Raw genomic sequence first — 21,346 nt, forward strand, 5'->3', positions numbered from 1 at the left:
AATACTCAATTATGCTGTGTAAACAGGTTTTTGTTTTAATCCTGAGTGTGAGATATGGAGATGCTTTCTTCTAGTTTGTCCACAGATGATAATTGCCTTGTACAGCTCAAAGAGCAGTGTAGTCTTTGCCAGCTGCAGTTAGTGGAATTCTGAGTACTCAGAGAGGGTATAAATATCAGAGTCCAGAGAGAGAAGGATGTTTTGAGGAGGCAGTTGGAGGAGGAAGAAGGCTCTCGGTTCATTTGCTGTTTGCTGGATGGCTGGACATCCTGATGACTGAGATTAGTATTTTTCCTAGAGAACACAACGACCCTAACCAGCTGGAAATGGCTAAAGAGAACTCTTCCCCCTCTCCCCACTAAGCTTCTTTCTCTTCTACCTAATGTTGGGGGCGGGCTGGTGGAAGGAAGGTAGAGGCATAAGAAACCCCATTTAAATAGATAATAGAAAATAGCATCAAGAGCCATGGCACAGAGTGGCTTGTGGGTCTGTGGGGCGTGGAGGCAAATGGGATCAATCTAAGTGCTGTAGAAGTAGAGAAGCCAAGTAGCGAGATTCCTCATTCCTCTTGAGACAAAGACCATGTAACACAAGGCAATGTGCAGGAAATGGGCCTCTGGGTGGGCTGGCTCAAACAAAATTCTTGGGGGCGCTTGGTTATCGCCAGCTGAGGTCACCATGAGAATCAGAGACTGGAAGGTGGCAAAGGGAGAAGAGGCACTGAGAGGAAAGAGGTGGATTTTGCTGGCCTGTTCTCTGAGACAGACAGAACTGTGTTCACAGGAAAATTAGGAAAGAGGTTGGCTCAGCAGGGACCTTGGGAGAGTTATAGAGCTTTGTATAGGTGTCTGTACTAGTTACAGGCTTCGGTGAGTGACAAGCCAATGTGTAAATTGTGTTCATAAAATGAAAAGGCAATAAGGAGCGACTGAGAGAAGGAGGATAAAGACAAATGAGTCTGTCTGGGACATTTGAAGGCAAATTGCATAGGATTTGTGGAGAGCCAGAGAGCCAGAGTACCAGAAATCCAAATTGTGTGCAGTGAGCTCCTGGAAGGCTGAAAAGACTATGTAGCACTTCACAGAAGGCAAAAGTGGTAAAGGAAGATGGGTGAAAGATTAAGTCTGACTTGGAGTAGGCAATCAACCCCTAGAGTGTGGGCTGGAAAGTCCTTCCTGGAAGACAGTATCCATGGGATAGAGATTTTTGGCCAAGCCCAGGGCTCTTTCAGCAACCAGATATGGCTGATGGAAAGGCAGGGTCACAGGAGAACCTATTAAAACTGAGGAGCTGGCTCCAGGGGCGGGTACAGCTGATTGTAGTGCAGTCCTTGGACTTGGTCCAGGCCAAGTGAGACAAGCCAGCCCTAACATTTGTTTTAGCATCTCAGCCACTCCCCTTAGCCACTTCCCACTAGTCACTCCCCTTAGCCAGCTAAGACCAATTGGCAATTACAAGAATGAATAATGGTGGATTTTCAGAGATCCTGCCTACTGTTTCAAAAAAATTTTATATATATATATATATATATATATATATATATATATATTGCTAACCTGAGTATCCTACAGACTTATAACGTATCTGGGAGACTAGTAAAGATGGCCATTAAGGATTAAACAGAGGCTTCCTGTGTGAATGGGCAAAGGGCTCTCCCAGAAACCACAAGCTTGTTTAATGAAACTCCCAGTGGCAGGAATGGGCTGCCTTCCAATGGGCTGTTGTCCAGGGAGGCCCCTACAGCCTAACAAACCATAAAAATTTATTGCCAACTCTGTTGATTGCATGCCAGAACTGGATGGCACATTTCTGAAAATACTGCGTGGTTTGCCAAGGGTCATAGAGTCAATCTGGGACTGAATTGGAAGCTCTCTGACTGCTGGCAGGCTTTCACAGTGTTAGAAGGTGCCATGAAAGCCACCGTGAGAGAGCTGATACTTACAAGTGGACTCAGCTACGGTCCCTTCATGCTACGATACTGAGGCCACAGAGATGTGCCCATTGGTGCAATAGAAACACAGCTACTGTGGGTGTAACAAATTGCTTTCTGATAGATTGTAATGCCCTCTTCAAGGGAGGAAATTCACACCTGGCACTGTAAGACAGGACAGAAACCTGTGCCTATGGAGGTCACAAACTCCATAAAGGCATCAGTTGCTACTGTTTTGACTTGGGATTTATCCTAAGTGTATCTAAGAAGTAAGAGATGATGTGCACAGGTGGAGAATCATTGCAGCACCCCTTAAAATTGCAGAGACAAAAGGAAAAATAAAAGAGAGCACACACTTGTAGGCTCCGGAGACCAGAGGAAGACACTAAGTACACTGCTGTAACATGGAGGAATATTTTCATCTATTCAAAACACAAGTTTTAAACTGGGCATCGTATACATGCCTGTCATCCTAGCTCTCAGGAAGCAGGAACAGGGGATTACCTGGTCTACACAGCTACTTCAGGCTCACCATGGTTCCATGGGGAGATCCTGCCTCAACAAAATTAAAAGCTGTGATCTCATAATCTGGAAGTTGGAGGCAGGAGGAGGATTTCAAGGTTATTCTCAGCAACATAGTGAGTTCAAGGCTAGCCAGCACTACCTAAGACCCTGTCTCAGAAGACAAAACCAAAACTGAATGAAACCTCCACAACTTTAAGTCAGAAAGAGAACTCCAACTCTCATATGCCACTAGTGCTGGCCAAAAGCCACAGTATGGGCAAATCGAACAATGATATCAAGTGTTTGTGTGTTTTCAAGTATTGAAAACGATTACATCATCCTAGACACAGCTGAATCCCATACTAGAAGGTTCCAGTCATTGACCATCCATCCTGCCACACTGAATTCTATATATTTCTGTAACAGAAGATATTTATTTAAAAAACTGAAGATTGCATTTCTTCGGAGAGTGTTTCTCTTGTTTATTTTGGACTAAAGCTGTCCAATTACCCCAGAAGGGAAGGATAGTTTCTACCCTCTTATCTTCAGAGGAGGCTACCACAAAAGTTACTTCTTAAAGAAAATAAATAAATATCTTTGCCCCGGGGAAAACCTTTCTGTTCTCCAAAATCATTAATTCATTAATTAATGAATTAATTAATTTCATAATCATTAACAAACACCTGAGAGCCTGTTAGAAGCTTGACAGTGCCATGTCTGGGTCCTGTCATTCTGCCTTGCAGGTGGAGGCAGAGGTCCACTCAGTCCCTGCACTGGCCATTCTAGAAGAACCTTATGCCAGGGAAAAGGAGCCTTAGAGTCAGGAAGAGTCAGAGATGAGTCCGCAAGGTGCAGAATTCCAGAATTTCTGCCTCCCTGAGGAAGCCCCATTCCATTCTGTGTTTGCCTGAACATGGATGATACCCTGAGGCTTGAGTCACTCATCCTCCCTGGAGGCCTGGAATGCATCCAGCTGGCCGTGCTGCACACACCTCACCATCTCCTCCTTATGAATGAGGCTCCTTGCTCTCTTCCTGACCAGCCTTCAGGTTCAAAACCGTTCCAAACTAGATTCAGTCTGTTTAGCCTTGTCATCCATTGTCTCTGTCCCTGAGGGTGTGACTTATCACTTGCTCAGGCCAACAGATCTTGCACTCTGGAACTCTGGGAAGGCACCATCCTCTTTGCCAATCTCATGCATCTAGACTAAATCAAGAGGCCCAGTGCTGTCCCAAAGAAGTTGCCAGACAACTCTAAATCTCTGCCACTCCATGTCCAGGAAGAGAGAAAATGGTTGCCTCATAGGATCCCCTTGCCTCAGCTTCTCTAAGAAAATACTGAACTGCGATTCTTCTACATAGAATCACAAAGGACCCCCCCATCCACCCCCACCCATGTGTGGCATTTGACCAAGCAATAAAACCTCACTTCCTGAAAAGAACTAACTTCACCCTTACTCAGGCACTTCCTGTGTTGCTCACTGAACTTCCTGTCCACGGTGCTGTCGCAGAAACAAGGCCCTTTGAATACTTCCAAGCAACATTGTGGATTCATCCTTGAGTACATAATTGACTGTGCTCTTGGAGTCAGCTTCCTCTCCCGCATCTTGACTCAAAGAGGGTGTTAGATGACGCCCTATGCTGATGTAGCCCATGTTGCCAGCAATTCTCAAGCACAACTGGAGAAGGCATCACTCACTCAGGCATTCCCAGGGCCTGAGGCCACTAGGGCCTGTTCTCATTCAGTGCCCTGAGGACAGGCATGGACTCCTCAAAGCCAGAGGGGGTATATCCTACAACTCCCAAAGTAGATTACAACATAGCTCAGCAGATTCTTTAACAGTATTAAGTTGCTAATACAATATATGGCCTTTAGACAGAAGAATAAAATGTTGCATTAATACTATTGGGTTGGGTGCTATGAAATCAGGGCTTCTGTAAATCAGAAATGATTGGATATTGGGTGACTTTTCCTGAGGAGACATGAACAAACATCTATTCATCCCAGATAGGACAGCAAAACAGACAAAAAAAACAAAAACAAACAACAACAACAAAAAACACACAACAGTTCTGTCTAAATCTAACTTGATGAACCAATGGGTTTATTGGAGTTACTCACAGACATAACAGTGAAGGGCTACATACAGGGCATGGATGAATCAAAAGTTGCAACATCAACAGAAATCCCACCCCAACATGAGTGACCACTCATGAAGACCGCATCCCTGGGCTCCCTGAACAAGTTGTAGGCAGTTCCAGTGAGGAGTCTCCCCTTCCCAGCAATCATCTGCTGCTTTATAACCTGGGAGAGTTGGGGCGCTTGTGAATCCCATAACTTTCTGGGCTTTCTCAGCTTTGTAAGTTTAGTTACAAAGTCTCACTAGCTTCTCTCTACCTTCCAGGAAGGATCATGACTGTAGGCTTTGATCTTTTACAAACCTACTTTATTTGGGATTCTTTAATGCCTGTACCTCCCTTCCAACCCACCTATCTTAGATAGGAGAGAAAAGAGGTTAATGGGAACAGGAGAAGTAGACCTTTTTAGACTCAATTCGTCATCAGGATTCCAGCTGACTTGTTAAGACAGCAAACCAGAAATTCAGCAAAAGTGACTGCAACCACAGCAATTGGAACCCAGAGCAGAACCCAGAACCCAGAACCCAGAACCCAGAACCCAGAACCCAGAACCTCCACCTCAAAGTGTTTTCTGGAGCATTTCTCTCTAGGACCATCTTGAAGCAGAGCGATAAACAGCCAAACAATAGGAAGCGATGCAAAAACCAAAAACCCAAGCCTCTGGTTTGGGGCTTATACATATCTCCTCTCAGAGTCCATACTAGGAAGGTTTACCAGCTGGCAAAGACTATGTCCCCCGCAAGAGGAAGTTCCTCTTCTAGCGGACAAACACCATGTGTCCTCTCACAAGTCTGTTTCACATGCCACACTTGTGATCAAAACAAAGACATGTCTACATACAACACACATGGACTTAAAGTTCATTGATTTTGGAGACAAATCTTGCTTCAGAGTCTAGGAAGGGCCCACTCCTCCAGAAAGAGAAAGAAAGCTTTGATATCAAGAACACAAGAGACTTTTACAACCATGTGTGTGCCCCAGAAATACAAATGGTCCTTTTCCTGGCTTTTATGTTACAACTTTTGCTTCTGAAGACAGTCTCAGATTAGCACAATATTATCCAACAGTTGTTCTAGATATCCCAGGAATAGTTTCCACTATTAAGCAGCCATGCCATTCCTACATTTGTATAAACTGCACATGAGACACAGGATAAATTTCTTTGATCAACAACTATGCCCCATTTTCAGATGGGTTTAGATTTATTGAAATATTTAATATGACTAAATCTGCCAAAAGTTTTGTTTTAATTTATTCTGATTATAATAAAAAAATTTTAATTTTCTTTTTTTTATTTTTAAAGATTCATTTCTTTTTATTTTACGTGTTTATCTGCATGTGTGTATTTGCACCACATATATACCTGGTGTCTGAAGAAGACAGAAGAGGAGAGCATCAGAGCTCCTTGGATCTGGAACTCTAAACTGTTGTGAGCTATCATGCAGGTGCTGGAAACTGAGTCCACTCCTCCGGAAAAAGCAGCAAGTGCTCCTAACCGCTGAGGCATATTGCCAGTCTCCCTTTTTACATTTTTAATGGAAACATATTCACATTTCATATACTGTGACCTTGAACTTGATCCCATTTTTCTTTAACACTCAGCACTGAGCCTCTTTAGGAACCATAGTCTGTCTTTCTCACCTTAAAACCCTCAAAGGAGCCAAGTTCCTCCCCTTTCCCCTCTTCCTGGGAACTGGCCTTTCTAGACAGCAAGACTGCTAATGGAAGAGGGCAACAGACAGAGCAGGTGACCACTGTTACATCACACACGAGCTAGGCCCATTGTTCCTCCAATGCCCTTTGTCTAGGAATGTCCTTAGAACCTTTCAGACACCTACTTCATGCGGAAGCACAAGAAATCGCACAATCTCCAAGTCTAATTGGGTGACATCAGCTGACTTCGGGCCCATTTATTGGCCACAATACCTTTCCCCCTTATACTCTCTCACAATGGGCCTCAAAAGAACTAACTCAGCTCTTTCTAGAAATGTGAAAGCTTAGTTTCACCCCTATGCTCTGTTAGGCTCTAGCAAGCACTTTGCCTAAAGGATGCCCTGTCTCTATCGCCTTCCAACACTCACCACCAAACCCAACAGCTCACGGCTATCATTAGAAGTGTTGTGTGGTAACGTCAGTTGCAACAACTTAGCTAACAGCTTTCACACAAACGAAAGAAGAAAACTGTCTTTAAATAAATAGTGGTTTAAGAATTTTATGTTCATCTGTCATATTGTGGACTCAAACGTCAGCTGCCCATCATCAGAACAGGCAGATGGCATCCCTGCATTGAGTTGGTTCTATTTTTCTTCTAGTACTTTCCTGGTGCTATATGATAACCACCCTATTGTAGGTGATTTGTTTTGCCACTGGCCAGGTATAGCTGAAGGAAGGAAAAAGTCGGCCTTGTCTAGCAATCTGTTCACTGGGTTCACAGGTTCTCAGTGTTCAAGCAGAGGGTTGTGTGGGCTTTTTCTGAAGTCTTCTCATGGAGCCGCCACTCAGAGCTGCATCCTATGCTGTTAGGGTCCACACAGAGACCTTAGGTCGCACAGACCCACAGGCACGCACATGAGTGAACATGCACACTCATCTCAATTATGGGAAATTAGGATGCACAGGCACACAGGCACACATGCGAGTGAACATACACACTCATCTCGCTTGTGGGATATACAAGTGGGAAAACAAGGATGAGTCACCACGTCAAAGATTCTAGTTTGTGGGGCTGAAGAGATGGCTCAGTGCTGCCTGCTCTTCCAGAGGTCCTGAGTTCAATTCCCAGCAACCACATGATGACTCATGACCATCCATAATGTGATGTGATGCTCTGTTCTGCAGATAAAGCACTCATATACAATAAATAAATAAATAAGATTCCAGTTTGCTTATGATGACGTTCTGCACGGCTAGGAGAGAGACTCGGAAGGCAGGAGGCTTAATAGCAGCTCACCTGTTAATAGGCTAAAATGCATCTTCACAAACACCACCAGGATACCACATGAGGGTTGTTATCTACTTTCTAAGAAAAAAAGTCAAAATGAGGAAGAGAAAAAATAAAAATAATAAAAATAAAATAGGATGAGCAGCGAAAGATCAAGCTTAATGCCGCCTTTCACAGTAAGAAGCACAGCATTGCCATTTCCCTGGGACCAGGAGGGGATGGCCAGGATGGCGCGTGCTGGTCCATGGTGCACTGGAATCCTTCTCCTGCTCATTTCTGAATAAAGCAAAGAGAAAAGTGATGACTTCTGACGATGTGATGAAATCATGTTACTTTCAGACAGAACGATATATCAAGAAAGCCCAGAGGAATAATCTCAAAACTATTTAAAAACAACAAGAGCTTGGCAATGTGTCAGATGCAAACTTAAAAAATGCCAACATCAATCGATTTTTTTTCTTTTAACATATCAACACAAACAGATAGGATGCGTGTGGAGGGAGAGGGGGAGGTCCCTCCTTAACAATTTCTAAGACCTAAAGAAAATGGAGGGGCTGGAGAGATGGCTCAGAGGTTAAGAGCACAGTCTGCTCTTCCAGAGGTCCTGAGTTCAATTCCCAGAAACCACATGGTGGCTCACAACCATCTGTAATGAGATTCAATGCACATGCAGGCAGAATACTGTATAAATAATAAATAAATCTTTAAAAAAAAGAAAGAAAATGGAGACGTGGCTCAGGTGAATGGAACACTTACTGTGAAATGTGGGGACCTGAGCTCAGACCCCTGGAACCTGTGTGAAAGCTGGGTAGCGGCTGTCTACCTGGAATCCCAGAGCTCATAGGACAGAGGTAGGCTTCACTAAGGCCAGCTGGCCAACAGGAATCAGCAAGGTCTGTGAAGCTGGAAAGAGATTCTGTCTCAACAGAATGGAGGGAAATGGAGGAAAGCACCTGTCATCAACCTCTGCCTCCATGTGTTCTTGTGCGCCCACACACATGCATTCCCACACATATGTGAGCTAGCCTCCATGCATTCATGTGCTCCCACACATATGTATTCCCACACATTTGGGCATGAATACATGAATGTGCATCACACACACACACACGCTCACACACACTCACTCACAAATGAGGTCTCTATGGACAACTAAAAAGATAATGGAAAATCCACAGGAAGAAAAATGTAAAATTGTACAGATGGATATAAAAGGTTTAGAGCCATTGGGCTTACAGTTCCAGAGGGGCAGAGAGACGTGGCAGCAAGTGGCAGGCACAGCAGGAGGAAAGCTAAGAGTTCACATGTCAAACACAAGCCAGAAACAAAGAAATCAGACTAGTAGGACTGGGCTATAAACTCCTCCATCAAAGCTCCAACCTTCAAAACCTCCCTAAACAGCAACACCAATGGAGGCTGAGTCTTCCATCACTTGAGCACTTTTCACTCAATCCACCTTGGAGAGGGCGACAGTCTCTATGTCATGACTGGCAAAACTCCCTTAGTACCCTTGCAGGATCCCCGCCACATCGGCTCTTAGGAGTGCGCCCTCTGCTGGACAAGTAAAGAAATCACATGGCCAAAGTTCTGAAAGTGGACATCATCAGACATCCATGTTAGTCTGAATTCCCAAGCTCCCTTCCCAGCTTCTGGTGCCAGAAGATGCTTGGAACTTCAAAATGAATCTGTTCTTGCAGAGCCCAGCCTGGGTTTGCAGGAGGCCAGTGGGTCTTCTTATGTGTCTTTTGGATAAGTCCAGTCCATGTGCCATCTGTGCCAAGCTGTAGTGACTAGGAACCAAGAAACACATAACGCACCACCTTCCTTCAGGGAGAACATTCTTTCAATATACTGTGAAAAGAAGGACAAAATCGAGGGGTTTGTTTTTTGTTTTTCTTGTTTTAGGTAGTTTTGGCTTGGATTGGGTTGGATTTTTTTTTTTTTTTTTTTTTTTTTTTTGGTGTTTTGTTTTGTTGTTTTGTTTTAGACAGAGTTCCTCTATGTAGCCCTGGATATCCTGAAACTCTCTCTGTAGACCAGGCTGTCCTCTAACTCAAAGATTCACCTGCCTCTGCCTCCAGAGTGCTGGGATTAAAAGCATATGCCATCACTCCACGGCCGTACAGAATTTTTGAAAGGCTTACTTTAGTCTGTGAACAGGTGTCGTTTGCCTACATGCATGCATCTGATGACCAGAGCAGGTGCTTGTAACCACTGAGCCATCTCTCCAGACGAAATAGGGATTTTAAGGGTTTTTTTTTCTTCCTCCTGTTATTGATCGTTGTAAACATTTGGAACTCTCCCCCTGTGAGTCAAAGGGACCTACAGAAAAGTAGGAAATGAAACCAAGTATTAGCTCATGTTTCTTCTGGGCTTTTCCAGTGCACACTTGCTTATTTCTAGCTCTCTGATGCACCTCGTGAGGGAGTTAAAAACCCCGGCACTGAAGAGAAAAGCAGGGGTCCCTCTGATCCTATTACAAAAGACAGCAAATAAGTAAGAGAAAACTGTGCCATCTACCTGGGAAAGTCTGACTGTAACTTGGTGAAAATGTAAGAAAAGTATCAAACCATTTATTAGACTTACATATTTTGGATGGGTTTAGAAAGAAACTGTTACAAGCTAGAGGAACCCCCACATGGAGCCTACCACCTCTGCCCAGAATGCCAGAAGTGGGGAGGATAGATTTGATGCTAAAGCCAATGATCCAAGAGGGCTAACAACCTGTGCACCTTGAGGTGGCTTCCCCATTCCCTCTGTCTTCTGATAGAGTGTACACCAGGCTAACCTGGGAGCTGGTCCTGCTATGCTGAGAACACTGCCCAGTGCCTCTCTCTCTGCCTTCACGAGGTTCATAGCATGTCAGATGGTGTGACACCTGTGAGGAGACTGTAGCACGCACCATGGGAGGGGTACGTAGACAGACAGACGGTCAGATCCCTGAGTGTTCCGTGGATAGCTGGGAGGGGCAGAGTCTCAGGTGTTCAGGCTGACAAGAGCCCAGCCAGCCTGTGAAGGAGTGAGCTGCATCCGTGGGGACAGAAGGGGATGGGGCGAGCAAGGCAGAGAAGAGCGGGGAAGCCAGGAGACTTCACAGGGTGCCACCCTGCCCACCTGGGACCTGAGCAGATGGAGTCCTGTGACCTCCAGCTTTAGGTCTCTTATTCTCAGGAAGATGCTCCACTGCCCTGGTGGTCCACAGACACAGGCAAGTCAGGTGACACTAGCAAAGCTTTGTGGAAGTGACACCCTCTGGAGCAAGATTACCTGACAGGGATCCTCTGAGGCCCAGAGTACATGGTTGCCAAGAAATTGGCTGCTTTTGTCTTTCATTTGTGTTCCTCACAGTGCTGAGGATGGAACCCAGAGCCTTGTCCGTGCCAGACAGGCAGCACTGAGCTACGCTCCCAGGCTCTTTTCCTTTTTAAAACATTTAAGGCAGGAGACGGGGAGATTGCTCAGTGTGTAGGAGCATTTGCTCTGCAAACCTGAAGATGTGGGGGGCTGAGATCAAATGCCCAGCACCAAATAAAAATCTAGACACAGCTACGTGTGCCTGTGGCCCCAGCATTGAGGGGACAGGGAGAACAACCAGACCCCAGAGAGCTCACTGGCTAACCAGCCCAGCCAAAAAGGAGGATTTCTGGTTTGGTAAGAGATGCTGTGCTCAAGGCAGTGAGGCTTCATGGAGGGTGATGGAAGAGGACCCAGCATCTTGCTCTAATCCATGTGTGTTCACATGGGTATGTGTATTTGCAAGCCCACATGCATGAACACACACACACACACACACACACACACACACACACACACAGACATTATTTGAGACAGGACCTTACTGGGTGAGTTACCTATGCTAGCATGGAACCCACATCATCATTCAGGCAAGCCTCATCTTCCCAACTGTCCAGGATTGCAGACCTGTGTCAACAAGCCTGCATAATCTGTTTTCTTGAGGTGACGAGTCCCAAGATTTAAAATTTTCACACTTGAGGGCAAAGCAGGATATTAAGGGAAAGAGAGAAGGAGGGAAGAAGTGAAGGAGGAAAAAAATATGGGATGGAATTGCTTAGATCCCACCTTTAGGAGAGTGGGGGGGGGGGCTGCATGTCAGATGGCCCTGCCACTGAAGGGCTAGGGTAGTTAGGAAAGAATAGGAACCAGAAATGGAAGGGACCCGCTGCCTTTGTAAATTGTGGGTGTTTTTTTTTTAATTGAGGGTTATAAGTTGAAAGGAATGTGTAGAAAGTAACACACACACACACACACACACACACACACACACACACACACACACTGTCACCGCCTCCCCAAGGCTGGCCTCCATTCTCTGACTTCGACCCTTGCGCAGATGTCACTGGCCCCTGAGGTCCAAATTCTCACCCACCATGACCCAGACTGACAGCGAAGGCAGAAGGAAGGGGAGGTGGAGGCTGGGAAGGGAGGCGGGCTGGATGAGTGAGATCCATATGCCTCCTCTCGTTCCTTCCTTTTATATAAACACTGTCATTTGCCATTAAATGTGAAGATGATGTTGATTCGAGCAATGGCATGGCAGCAGAGTAGAAAGCGCTCCAGACTCACTATGAAAACATCCAGGGCTTCGCTTTTAATTACCCACTGCGTGCCAGATTCTCACGTAGCCGTAGCCCATGCAGATGGCACGACCTCCCTTCAGAGGAGACAAAGGAACCCAGGCTGACACATCCTTCCACACCCTTCGGTAGGAAAATGTGCCTAGCCTGAAAACAACGTCTCTTTGCATTTTGTTGGATCTTTCTCCTTTGCTGTTGGCCCCAGGTGCTGTTCTGCATCGGGGGACCTCGTGTGCTCTTTTCCTAGCAGGGTGCATGGGAAATCAGCATGTCTAATGAGAACTGACAGGCTTTGAGCCTCAGACCTAGCAGGTCTCCCAGACCCAGCTTTGGACAGGCAGTGGGAGCTTCTGGGGGGTGTGGACTTGGTTGCTCACTCTTGACACACCTGAGCAGTGCAACTACTACGCACAAGTGCTGGATCCTGAAATGGGAAAGGTACAGTCTGCCCCAAGACCCAGACAAAGACCTAGGAACACTCAAAGCCATTGGCCACTGTGGGCTTGGGAAGAGGTCTGTATAGGGACCAGAGACACAAAGGAGCAGCAGGAGGAGAAAGGGAAAAGAACTTCTGAGGAGGCGAGACAGGCAAAAGCTCATCAGAGAATGAGGGTGGAAACAGCCACATGAGGAAGTCAGGGCAGTGACTTCCAAAACCTTCCCAGAATTTTACAGGACCAGACAGGCACCAGGGGCATGTGTGATGCTCCGTAGCACCTCAGAGGTTTTGCACACTCCTTCTGAATTCCAGAATCTCCTTGAGAGGATCTTAGATTGCCCATCAACTCTTTCCCAGACTCCCTTGCAGCTAGGCCACCAGGGCGACCACCCTGTGACCTTGAGTCTTCCAATGAAACGCAGCTATAGGATGATGTAGACTCGTCCTGCAGACTTCAGCTTGCCCTGGCTAGCAGGGGCTCCAGGAGTGGCTCACTGACCAGAAGCAGCAGCACCAGCTTGCCGCCTCTGTTTTGTGCTTGTGTCACTGGTCCCTCCATGGGGCCAGAATCCTCCAAACCTGTACTCTGTCTCCCCGAGAAAATTCTGAGTGCTTATAGCATTTCTGCTATTTTTTCTTTCTGACATAGGGCCATTCTTATGTATTAAGCCAGCCACAAACTCTCTATTAACCTTGAATGTTTGATCCTTCTGCCTCTACTTTTCCAGTACTGGAATTTCAGGTGTGTTGCTGCCCTGGTTCATTTGGTGTTTCTGGGAACTGAATCCCAGGCCTTCAAATGTAAACTTGCCATGCTAGGGAAGTTTACAGCTTTATGGCTGATCTGTAGTCCCAGCCTGTTAATGTCTTCTTAAAATCGCCTTTCTTCTTCAGGATAAGTAGTGTGCTTTTAACTTTGAACTCTTATTGGTATGGTGGGGATGCGGCAAAACTAGGAGTTTGGGCTGGACACGGAACCCAGTGGCATTCAGTGGACACAGGGCAGGAGAGGGGCTTGTAATTTGATGGGGCTTCCTTACAGTAACATCGCACCCCCAAGATGTTCCACCTTTATCTCTTTCACACAGTGCTGAGCTTCCAGATGCGGAATAACAGTAAGAAGAAGAAAGACTGTTTCTGTGAGTTCGAGGCCAGCCTGGTCGACAAAGCAAGTCTACACAGAGAAATCTTGTCTCTAAAAACCAAAAACCAGAGAGAGAGAGAGAGAGAGAGAGAGAGAGAGAGAGAGAGAGAGAGAGAGAGAGAGACTGAAAGGACTATGATAAATAACAATTCCACAGCTACCAATATATGCTACCTACCAGACACCATGTGACAGTTGCATTTTCCAAGATGGCTACAACAGAATCTCCTCCTGGCTCCCAGGGAGCTCTGTGGTCCCGGGAGCAACAGTCTATACAAGCTCTGGACATGTCCAGTCTACAGAGCAGCTTGTCTGTGCCTGGACCTCGTCTTCATTAGAAGTGAGGAGATATTTGTACGGCCTTTTCCTGGCCGACCACAGCCTCCAGGGGACCTTTAAACCTGTTTCACTTCTTTCTATAGCAGCAAGCCTTGACCTGGGTGCCCACTGTGCAGCCTGAAAAGCCATCAAGCTGGGAGCACTTTTTATATGTGCATTATATTTCAATTAAAAGTTAATTTCAGAAATGACATAGTCCCCTGTTGTGTGAGGGGGACACATTTCAAGATCCCCAGTGGGTGCCTTGGATAGGACCCAATACTATAGGTATTGTTTGTCCCTACAGATACTTATTATGATGGGGTCATATATATACTGAATATATGCACTGAATAGTAAATTGAATTATGCTATTTATAACATACTATACTGAAAGGTATGTGAATGTGCTCTGTCTCTGTCTGTCTCTCTGTCTCTGTCTCTGTCTCTGTCTCTGTCTCTGTCTGTTTCTCCCGGGACTTTCCAGGTAATATTTTTAGTCACTGTACACAATCCACGTGCTCCCAAATGAAAAGCCCTCAGATCTCAGACTCCTGGAATGGGACCTGCGGTCCTCAGCTCTACCCACTCACAGAATCAGCAAGTTCATCTTCACCTTGGCAGCACTTGGCCCCATAAGCCATCTGTCCTCACCTGGTCTTGATGGGTCTCTCTCTCTCTGGTCCACTGAAGCTGAACACAGGTAGTGAGTGGGTTAAGTGTGGACAGGCAGCACAAGTCTGTTGGATGCACCGAGTCTATTAGCTAAGAACCTGGTCAAGGAGACATATCTGTCTCCTAGGCAGGCTCCTGGGGCCTGGCCAACATCTGACCCCTCTCAGGATGGCTTTTCCAGGGTCAGCCTATTATGAACGAATCCTGACTAATTCAGTCACCCTCCCATTTCTCAGGCATGATTTGTGGCTTAATTGCAGCAGGAAAAAAAAATAATGAGAACCGCACAGCCCGGGTCATATCCATAATTCATAATTGCAATAAAACCCTGGACGTGCCGTCGTGACTTACGGCAGTCTGAGTAGCATGCTCACTGGGGCGGGGGCCCAGATGTTTCCGCTACAGAATGTTGCAGAGTTCACAGGCTGAGGATCTGAGCCTCCCAACTTGGTGACATAGTTTGGCTTTGGTTGGAGGCAAAATCCGAAGACTCAGGGATCCCAGCAAAGTCTTCCCTTAAGCTGCCCTGGAAAGCAAGGAATGCTGGAGGCTCAGAGGCTGGAGCCATCATCATCATCATCATCATCATGAGGAGGAGGAGGCAGAGAATGAGGAGGAGGGAGAGGAGGAGGTGGGGGACGATGACGACCAGGAGAAGAGTACAAAGAAATAGCAATTTCAGGGAAGATGGTTCGGTGGTAAAGTGTTTGCATTGCAAACACGAGGATCTGAGTTCAGATCCCCAGTACCCACATTAGAAGCTGGTTGTCATCTATACTCCTAGTGCTAGACAGGCTGAGGAAGAGGGATTCCAGGGGCTCCCTGGACCCACCTTGCTGAATCAGTGAGCTGCAAGTTCGGTGAGGGGCTCTAGACCCTGCCTCGAAAAATAATGTAGGGGACAACTGAGAAAGACACCTAACATTGATCCCTAGCCTCTGTACATGTGTACCTACATGGTCACACACACACACACACACACACACACACACACACACACACACACACACACACACTTCAGTGTACCCCAATCCCACTGGAGGCCCTAAGCGCAGAGGGAGAGTCTGCACTGGGCCCTATGGGAGAAAATGGTGACATATCAGTTAGGGGTACAAGTCACAAGCCAGAGGATAGAAAATGCAGTTCAGATACCTTCAGTGACAGTTTATTGACTCGCAATCCGTCATGCAAAGATCGTCTAAGCTTCAGGAGAGACCTGGTCCATGGGCTCAAAGTGATGCAAACCAGAGGTGGTATTGTCTGCTGTCATTTCTCCTCCTTCCACCCGGACTCCACACCTTGGGCCACAGGCAGCTCCAGGATTGGCGTTCTAGAGGGCACAGCTCCAGCTGACAAAGATGATCTCTTCCTCAAAAACGGAGCACAAAGGCCCCAACTCTCAGCCTTGTCCCAAGGCTCAGCTCCAGGTGAGGCCCAGGGAGGAAGGACAGAGCACACTGATGGGCGATGGCCGAGTGAGTGTCTTGTGTATGTGAAAATTAGGGAAGGGCAATGCCCTGAGGGAAGACATGTTTTACTAATGTAGAAAGGTGGCACTGGCCAGGTGAAGGACAGGTGTCTGCTGTGTGAGCCAGGACTGGTCCAAACACGCACTCGATCTTGCAGAGAAGGCTTGTGGGCGTGTGACTATGTCCCATCCTCACTGCGTTGCCCCATAGGGCTGAGTTACACAGTTGCCACAGGGTCCATCCTTCTGGCCATTTGTAGAAAAGGTTCCTGAGGTCGCCCATGGCAGAAGGTTAATTTTCACAGTGGTCCTTGGCAGAGATGGCTGAATGTAAACCAGGGAAACTTCTAGTGTGCAGGCTCCTTGAGCCACTGGGATCTTGCCTCTGCCCACACACACTGGCTCAGGACTCCAGTGGTGCCAGGGTCCAGGATACTAGAAGTGGTCTGGTACGCTGGGCCCAACACAGACAGGTGTGGGACAGGACCTGCCCCCAGCTGTGGTGCCTATTGGCTAAGCACCCACTCTTCGCGGGCCAGGGTGATGGGCTAGCCCTGGGGAGGTCATGACTCTCATCATGTACCACAGTGGGTATCTTCTGGGGCATGCCCTGTGCTCTGCTCAGAGCTGTTTAAAGGAAGATGGTGGAAGGTAATTAAAGAGGTAGGCAGGGGGGAAGGGGACTTGCCAGGGGCAGGAAGCATATTTGTTTTGGTTTTGGTTTTGGTTTTGGTTTTTCGAGACAGGGTTTCTCTGTGTAGCCTTGGCCGTCCTGGACTCACTTTGTAGACCAGGCTGGCCTCGAACTCACAGCGATCCGCCTGCCTCTGCCTCCCGAGTGCTGGGGTTAAAGGCGTGCCCCACCACACCCGGCTCCGCAGGAAGCATATTTGAAGGCAAATAATAAGACAGAGTCAGCTCACCCTCACCCTTCTGGGTACCAGCCTGTTAAAACCATGCTTTTTTTTTTTTTTTTTTTTTTACCTCACTTTACCTGTGTTCATCCTCTCCAGGCAAACTGGGGATCTCACACCTTCCCAACCCCAACAGGCTGCCATGATGGACTCTGGAGTGGTTAAAAAAAAAAAAAAAAAAAGGAAATTCCCATAGAATCTCTTATTTGGGGTTGGGGAGCGTGTTGTTGTTTTGGTTTGGTTGGTTGGGTTTTTTTGTTTGTTTTTTGTTTTGTTTAGTTTGAGCAAGGTCTCTTATAGCCCAAATTGGCCTTGAACTTGTTTCACATCTTGAATTAATGATCCTTCACCTCCACCTCGGCATGGCTGGGATTACAGCTGTGCACTACCATGCCTGCAGCACCAGGCCTCCAATCCAGACCTTCGTGCATGCTAGACCAGGGTTCTGCCAGCTGAACCACATCTCTAGTCCCTACCACAGCTTTTTTTTTTTTTAAGATGTACTGATTTTCATTTTATGCACATTGGTGTTTTGCCTGCTTGTATAGCTGTATGAGGAGCCAGGTACCTTGGAACTGGAGTTACAGACAGGTGTGAGCCACCACGTGGGCGCTGGCAAATATAACCCTGGTTCTCTGGAAGAGCAGCCAGTGCTCTTAACCACTGAGCCCTCTATCCAGCCTCCTACCACAGCTGTTTAATATAGTCCTTTACCTATAGCTTGGCTGGCCTCCTTGCTTGGACCAATACATCCTCAAGGCTGAACAAGCCATGAAGAGTGAAGGACCACATCTGAAGGTGGAGAACTTCCAAACTCCTTCTCCATTTTTTTTTTAGTTCTTTTCACACCAGGAAGGGATGGGGGCTGAATTAGAAAAGGCTGCTGTGTCAGGCAAAGGAATTGCCACTCACGAATCCCAAAACATCACAACCATACCCTCGGTGAGCCCAAGGACATGGCAACCCTGGCAAGCCTCATGCCAGCCTGCTTCCCCCTGTGAGCATACCAGAGTGCTGCGTACACAAAGTAGAGACCTACATCACACCCCCTTCAACTTGATCCAGCCAGTCCAGAGAGGGACCCACCTTCAGCCTCAATCAAAGTGTGCTATCACCAGCATCCTGGTGTGTCAGAGTTCCACCACAGCTCTTTTTTTTTTTTTTTTTAATTATATGTGAGTGAGTGCCAATGTTGGAGGAGTCCAAAACATGGTGTTGAATCCCCTAGAACTGGCGTTACAAGTGGTTGTGGGTACTTAATGTGGGTACTGAGGGGGGACAAGCTCTTAGTCACTGGGCCATCTCTCCAGCTTTCCACATGACTCTTAAGAGGCCTTGGATGTGACACATGCCTTTAACATCAGCACTCAAGAGACAGACACAGATGGATCTCTGTGAGTTGAAGACCAGCCTGGCCTGTGTAGTGAGTTTCAGGTCAACCACAGCTACACAGGGAACCTCTATCTCAAAAGTAGATGATAGATAGATAGATAGATAGATAGATAGATAGATAGATAGATAGACAGACAGACAGGACATAGATAGATAGATAGATAAAGGACTTTTTTGAAATATCAGAAAACATTAATGTATGGAAAATAAAGCAATGCCTCTCAATTTTTCTAATTATAACTTAGAACTATTTCTTTCTTCCACTTTTATTGATCCATCAGTCTTTTTATTCTGGTGCCCCTGCCTTGCTGAAGCCCTGGTATATGCCTTCTTGGTGTCCCAGCAAGGATGTACACACAGTCACATGGTGGCCCAGTGGACAACAAGTGAGAACTCCCACACAGCTAGACTCCTAGTCCCAATATGGGTTCACACATCTGAGTACATGCACCCAAACCAACCTTGGGAGACCTGGGACCAGCAAATACCTATGACTGGAAACACCTCATGACGCAGCAGCCCAGTGCTTAGGAGACAAACTGCCACAGGGAGGTGAATGTAAATCGTAAACACCAGCCAAGGAAACTCTCCACCCATCATCTCTGCCAGGGGCTGGGCTCGCAGAGAGGCGTTCCCACCCTACCCTTGCTGTCAGCATGGCCTGCCCCCTCCAGAAGGCCACGAAGCGGCTGTACCAGCAGCCCAGCCCTCTCCAGAGTCTGTGTCCACATGTTTTCTGCCCCAACAGCTAGCATTTGAGCCCTAAGGGTACACATAACCTGGAGTTGACCTTTGACATCTAGAACCTGCTTGCTGGAGCCTTTGGGGGGTGAGTGGGAGGGGGAGGCTGATGCACCTGCAGGGAGTGCCCTTGAGTGGGTGGGAAACACTCAAGCCTGGAGCTGCCCAAGAGATGGGCTTCATCACAGACTTCCCATCCTAAGCCTGGCACCCAATGGGCAAAGCCACCGTCTCTCTTCAATACAGCAAACCAGTCCCTATAACCCATGATGCTTGAGAAGCCCCAGCCTGGCCTGGCTTTGTCTTCATACCAATGACATTTCAGAAGACATGTTCTCAGTGTTTTGTGACTAAGTGGCCACAGTGGTCTGGGGTTGAACTCATATCTTCATGCCCACTTGGCAAGCACTTTATTAACCGGGCCATCTTGCCAGCCTGAGATAAAAACACCTTTAAGACGACACATCTCTCTGACTATACATACTGAGTCATAGAAAACGCATTTTAACGCATAACCCACTCTCATGCATGGATCCTTGCACTCTGCTGCAACTTTCTTTACTTCACCAAAGGATACTTAAAGCTATGTAAAATTCATAGACCTAAGCGCACATCCTCTCCTTGAGACCTTGCATGAAGTTGTATCCGCTAGCTAGATGGAGTCCCAGCGTGAGCGCCTCAGACCTCCACAGTGTTGCTGCCCTCCCCACTGCACAAACTGCTGCCCCCCTCCCCGACACCACAGAGGGAAAGCCACTCACCCTAGAATCTTATGTATGCCTTGCTTCATCCCCCAACTTAGCAGCTGTGAGATCCGGTCACACCGCTGCCTGGGTTGCAGCCTCTTCAACTGCAGTCTAGCGTTTCCTCAGAGAGCACGCCACTCTGAATTCACCTATCCTCCTGTGGGTGGTGTTTTGTCTGTGTTTTCATAGATCGAAGCCATCGTAAGCGAGGTGCTGTGGAGATCCTGCCTGATGATAGCGTTTCTGCATCTAAGGTTCTTACAATAATAACTGCAGCGTGTGCAACAGTATATTATGTATATTATGTAATTAACAAACAGCGATTACTATCAGTAAGAACATTTGCTCTGCCAACATGAGAGCCTGATTTCAAGCACACAGCACCCATACAAAAGCCCACGTGTGGCTGTGCCTACCTGTAATGCCAGTCCTGGGGGATGGACACAGGTGGATCCTGAGGGCTCACAGAACCAAAATGGTGGCCCTCTAGCCAGCAAGAGGCATCCTGCTCTGGCTTCTGCATGTGCATGCATGGGTGCACACACACACACACACACACACACACACACACACGTGCGCAACATACTTTATATGTGTGAGGATGGAATCTCAGTTTTGTGTTACAATCTTGTTTAGTATCGTGCAGCGGGCATTTAAAACGGCAACATCATTACAGTCTGTCCTAGTCAGCATGCTTGAAGGCCCTATCTGATCATCGCTGCCTTTTCTTTCCCATTTTATAGATGGAAAAGCTGAGGCTCAAAGGAAAGCAGTGGAGCCAGGACCCAATTGTTGGTTCGGCTCATGAAAGCGCCTCCGTGTGAGGAAGGAAATAGCCCAGGGTAGAAACAGCACCCAGGAAGTCTCTCAGGAAGAAGACGGTGATAAAAGTGCTGGGGCGGCAGCTGAAAAAAGAATGAAGAAAGAAAGAAATGGAACAAACGAACAAATGAATGCTGGAGCCGGACCCTCAGATGCTTTCCCACCTTTAGCCACTAGGCGGTGACAGAGCAGCGTCCACAGCCGCCTGCGAACTGAGCTGGATCAGCAGCCGGGAGACAAACCAGGCCTGTGGGCAAGGTTCCTGGAAAAGACAAGGTAGGAGCAGGCTCTGGCCTAGGATCAGAAACTTTTCAAAAGACCGGCTCCCTTGTGCCTCCGCGTCCTGAGTATTCTAAATCACCTGCGCTCCCTGAGTGTCCCTGACCTCATTCATAGGCCGGGAAAGACAGATGAGAAGAGGAAAGCAGGATCAGACAACCCGAGAAAGGGCGGGTGCGCCTGGCTGCCCCCCTCCCCTCTACACAAACAAAGAAGCATCCACAAGAAGCCAGACCCCAGGACTTCCGCCTGCACCTTCCTGCCCAGCCCCTCTGACCAGGGACATTTTCCAGAGTCACT

The sequence above is a fragment of the Acomys russatus genome, chromosome 1 (genome assembly GCF_903995435.1).
Source record: "Acomys russatus chromosome 1, mAcoRus1.1, whole genome shotgun sequence".
In the NCBI taxonomy this organism is placed as follows: Eukaryota; Metazoa; Chordata; class Mammalia; order Rodentia; family Muridae; genus Acomys; species Acomys russatus.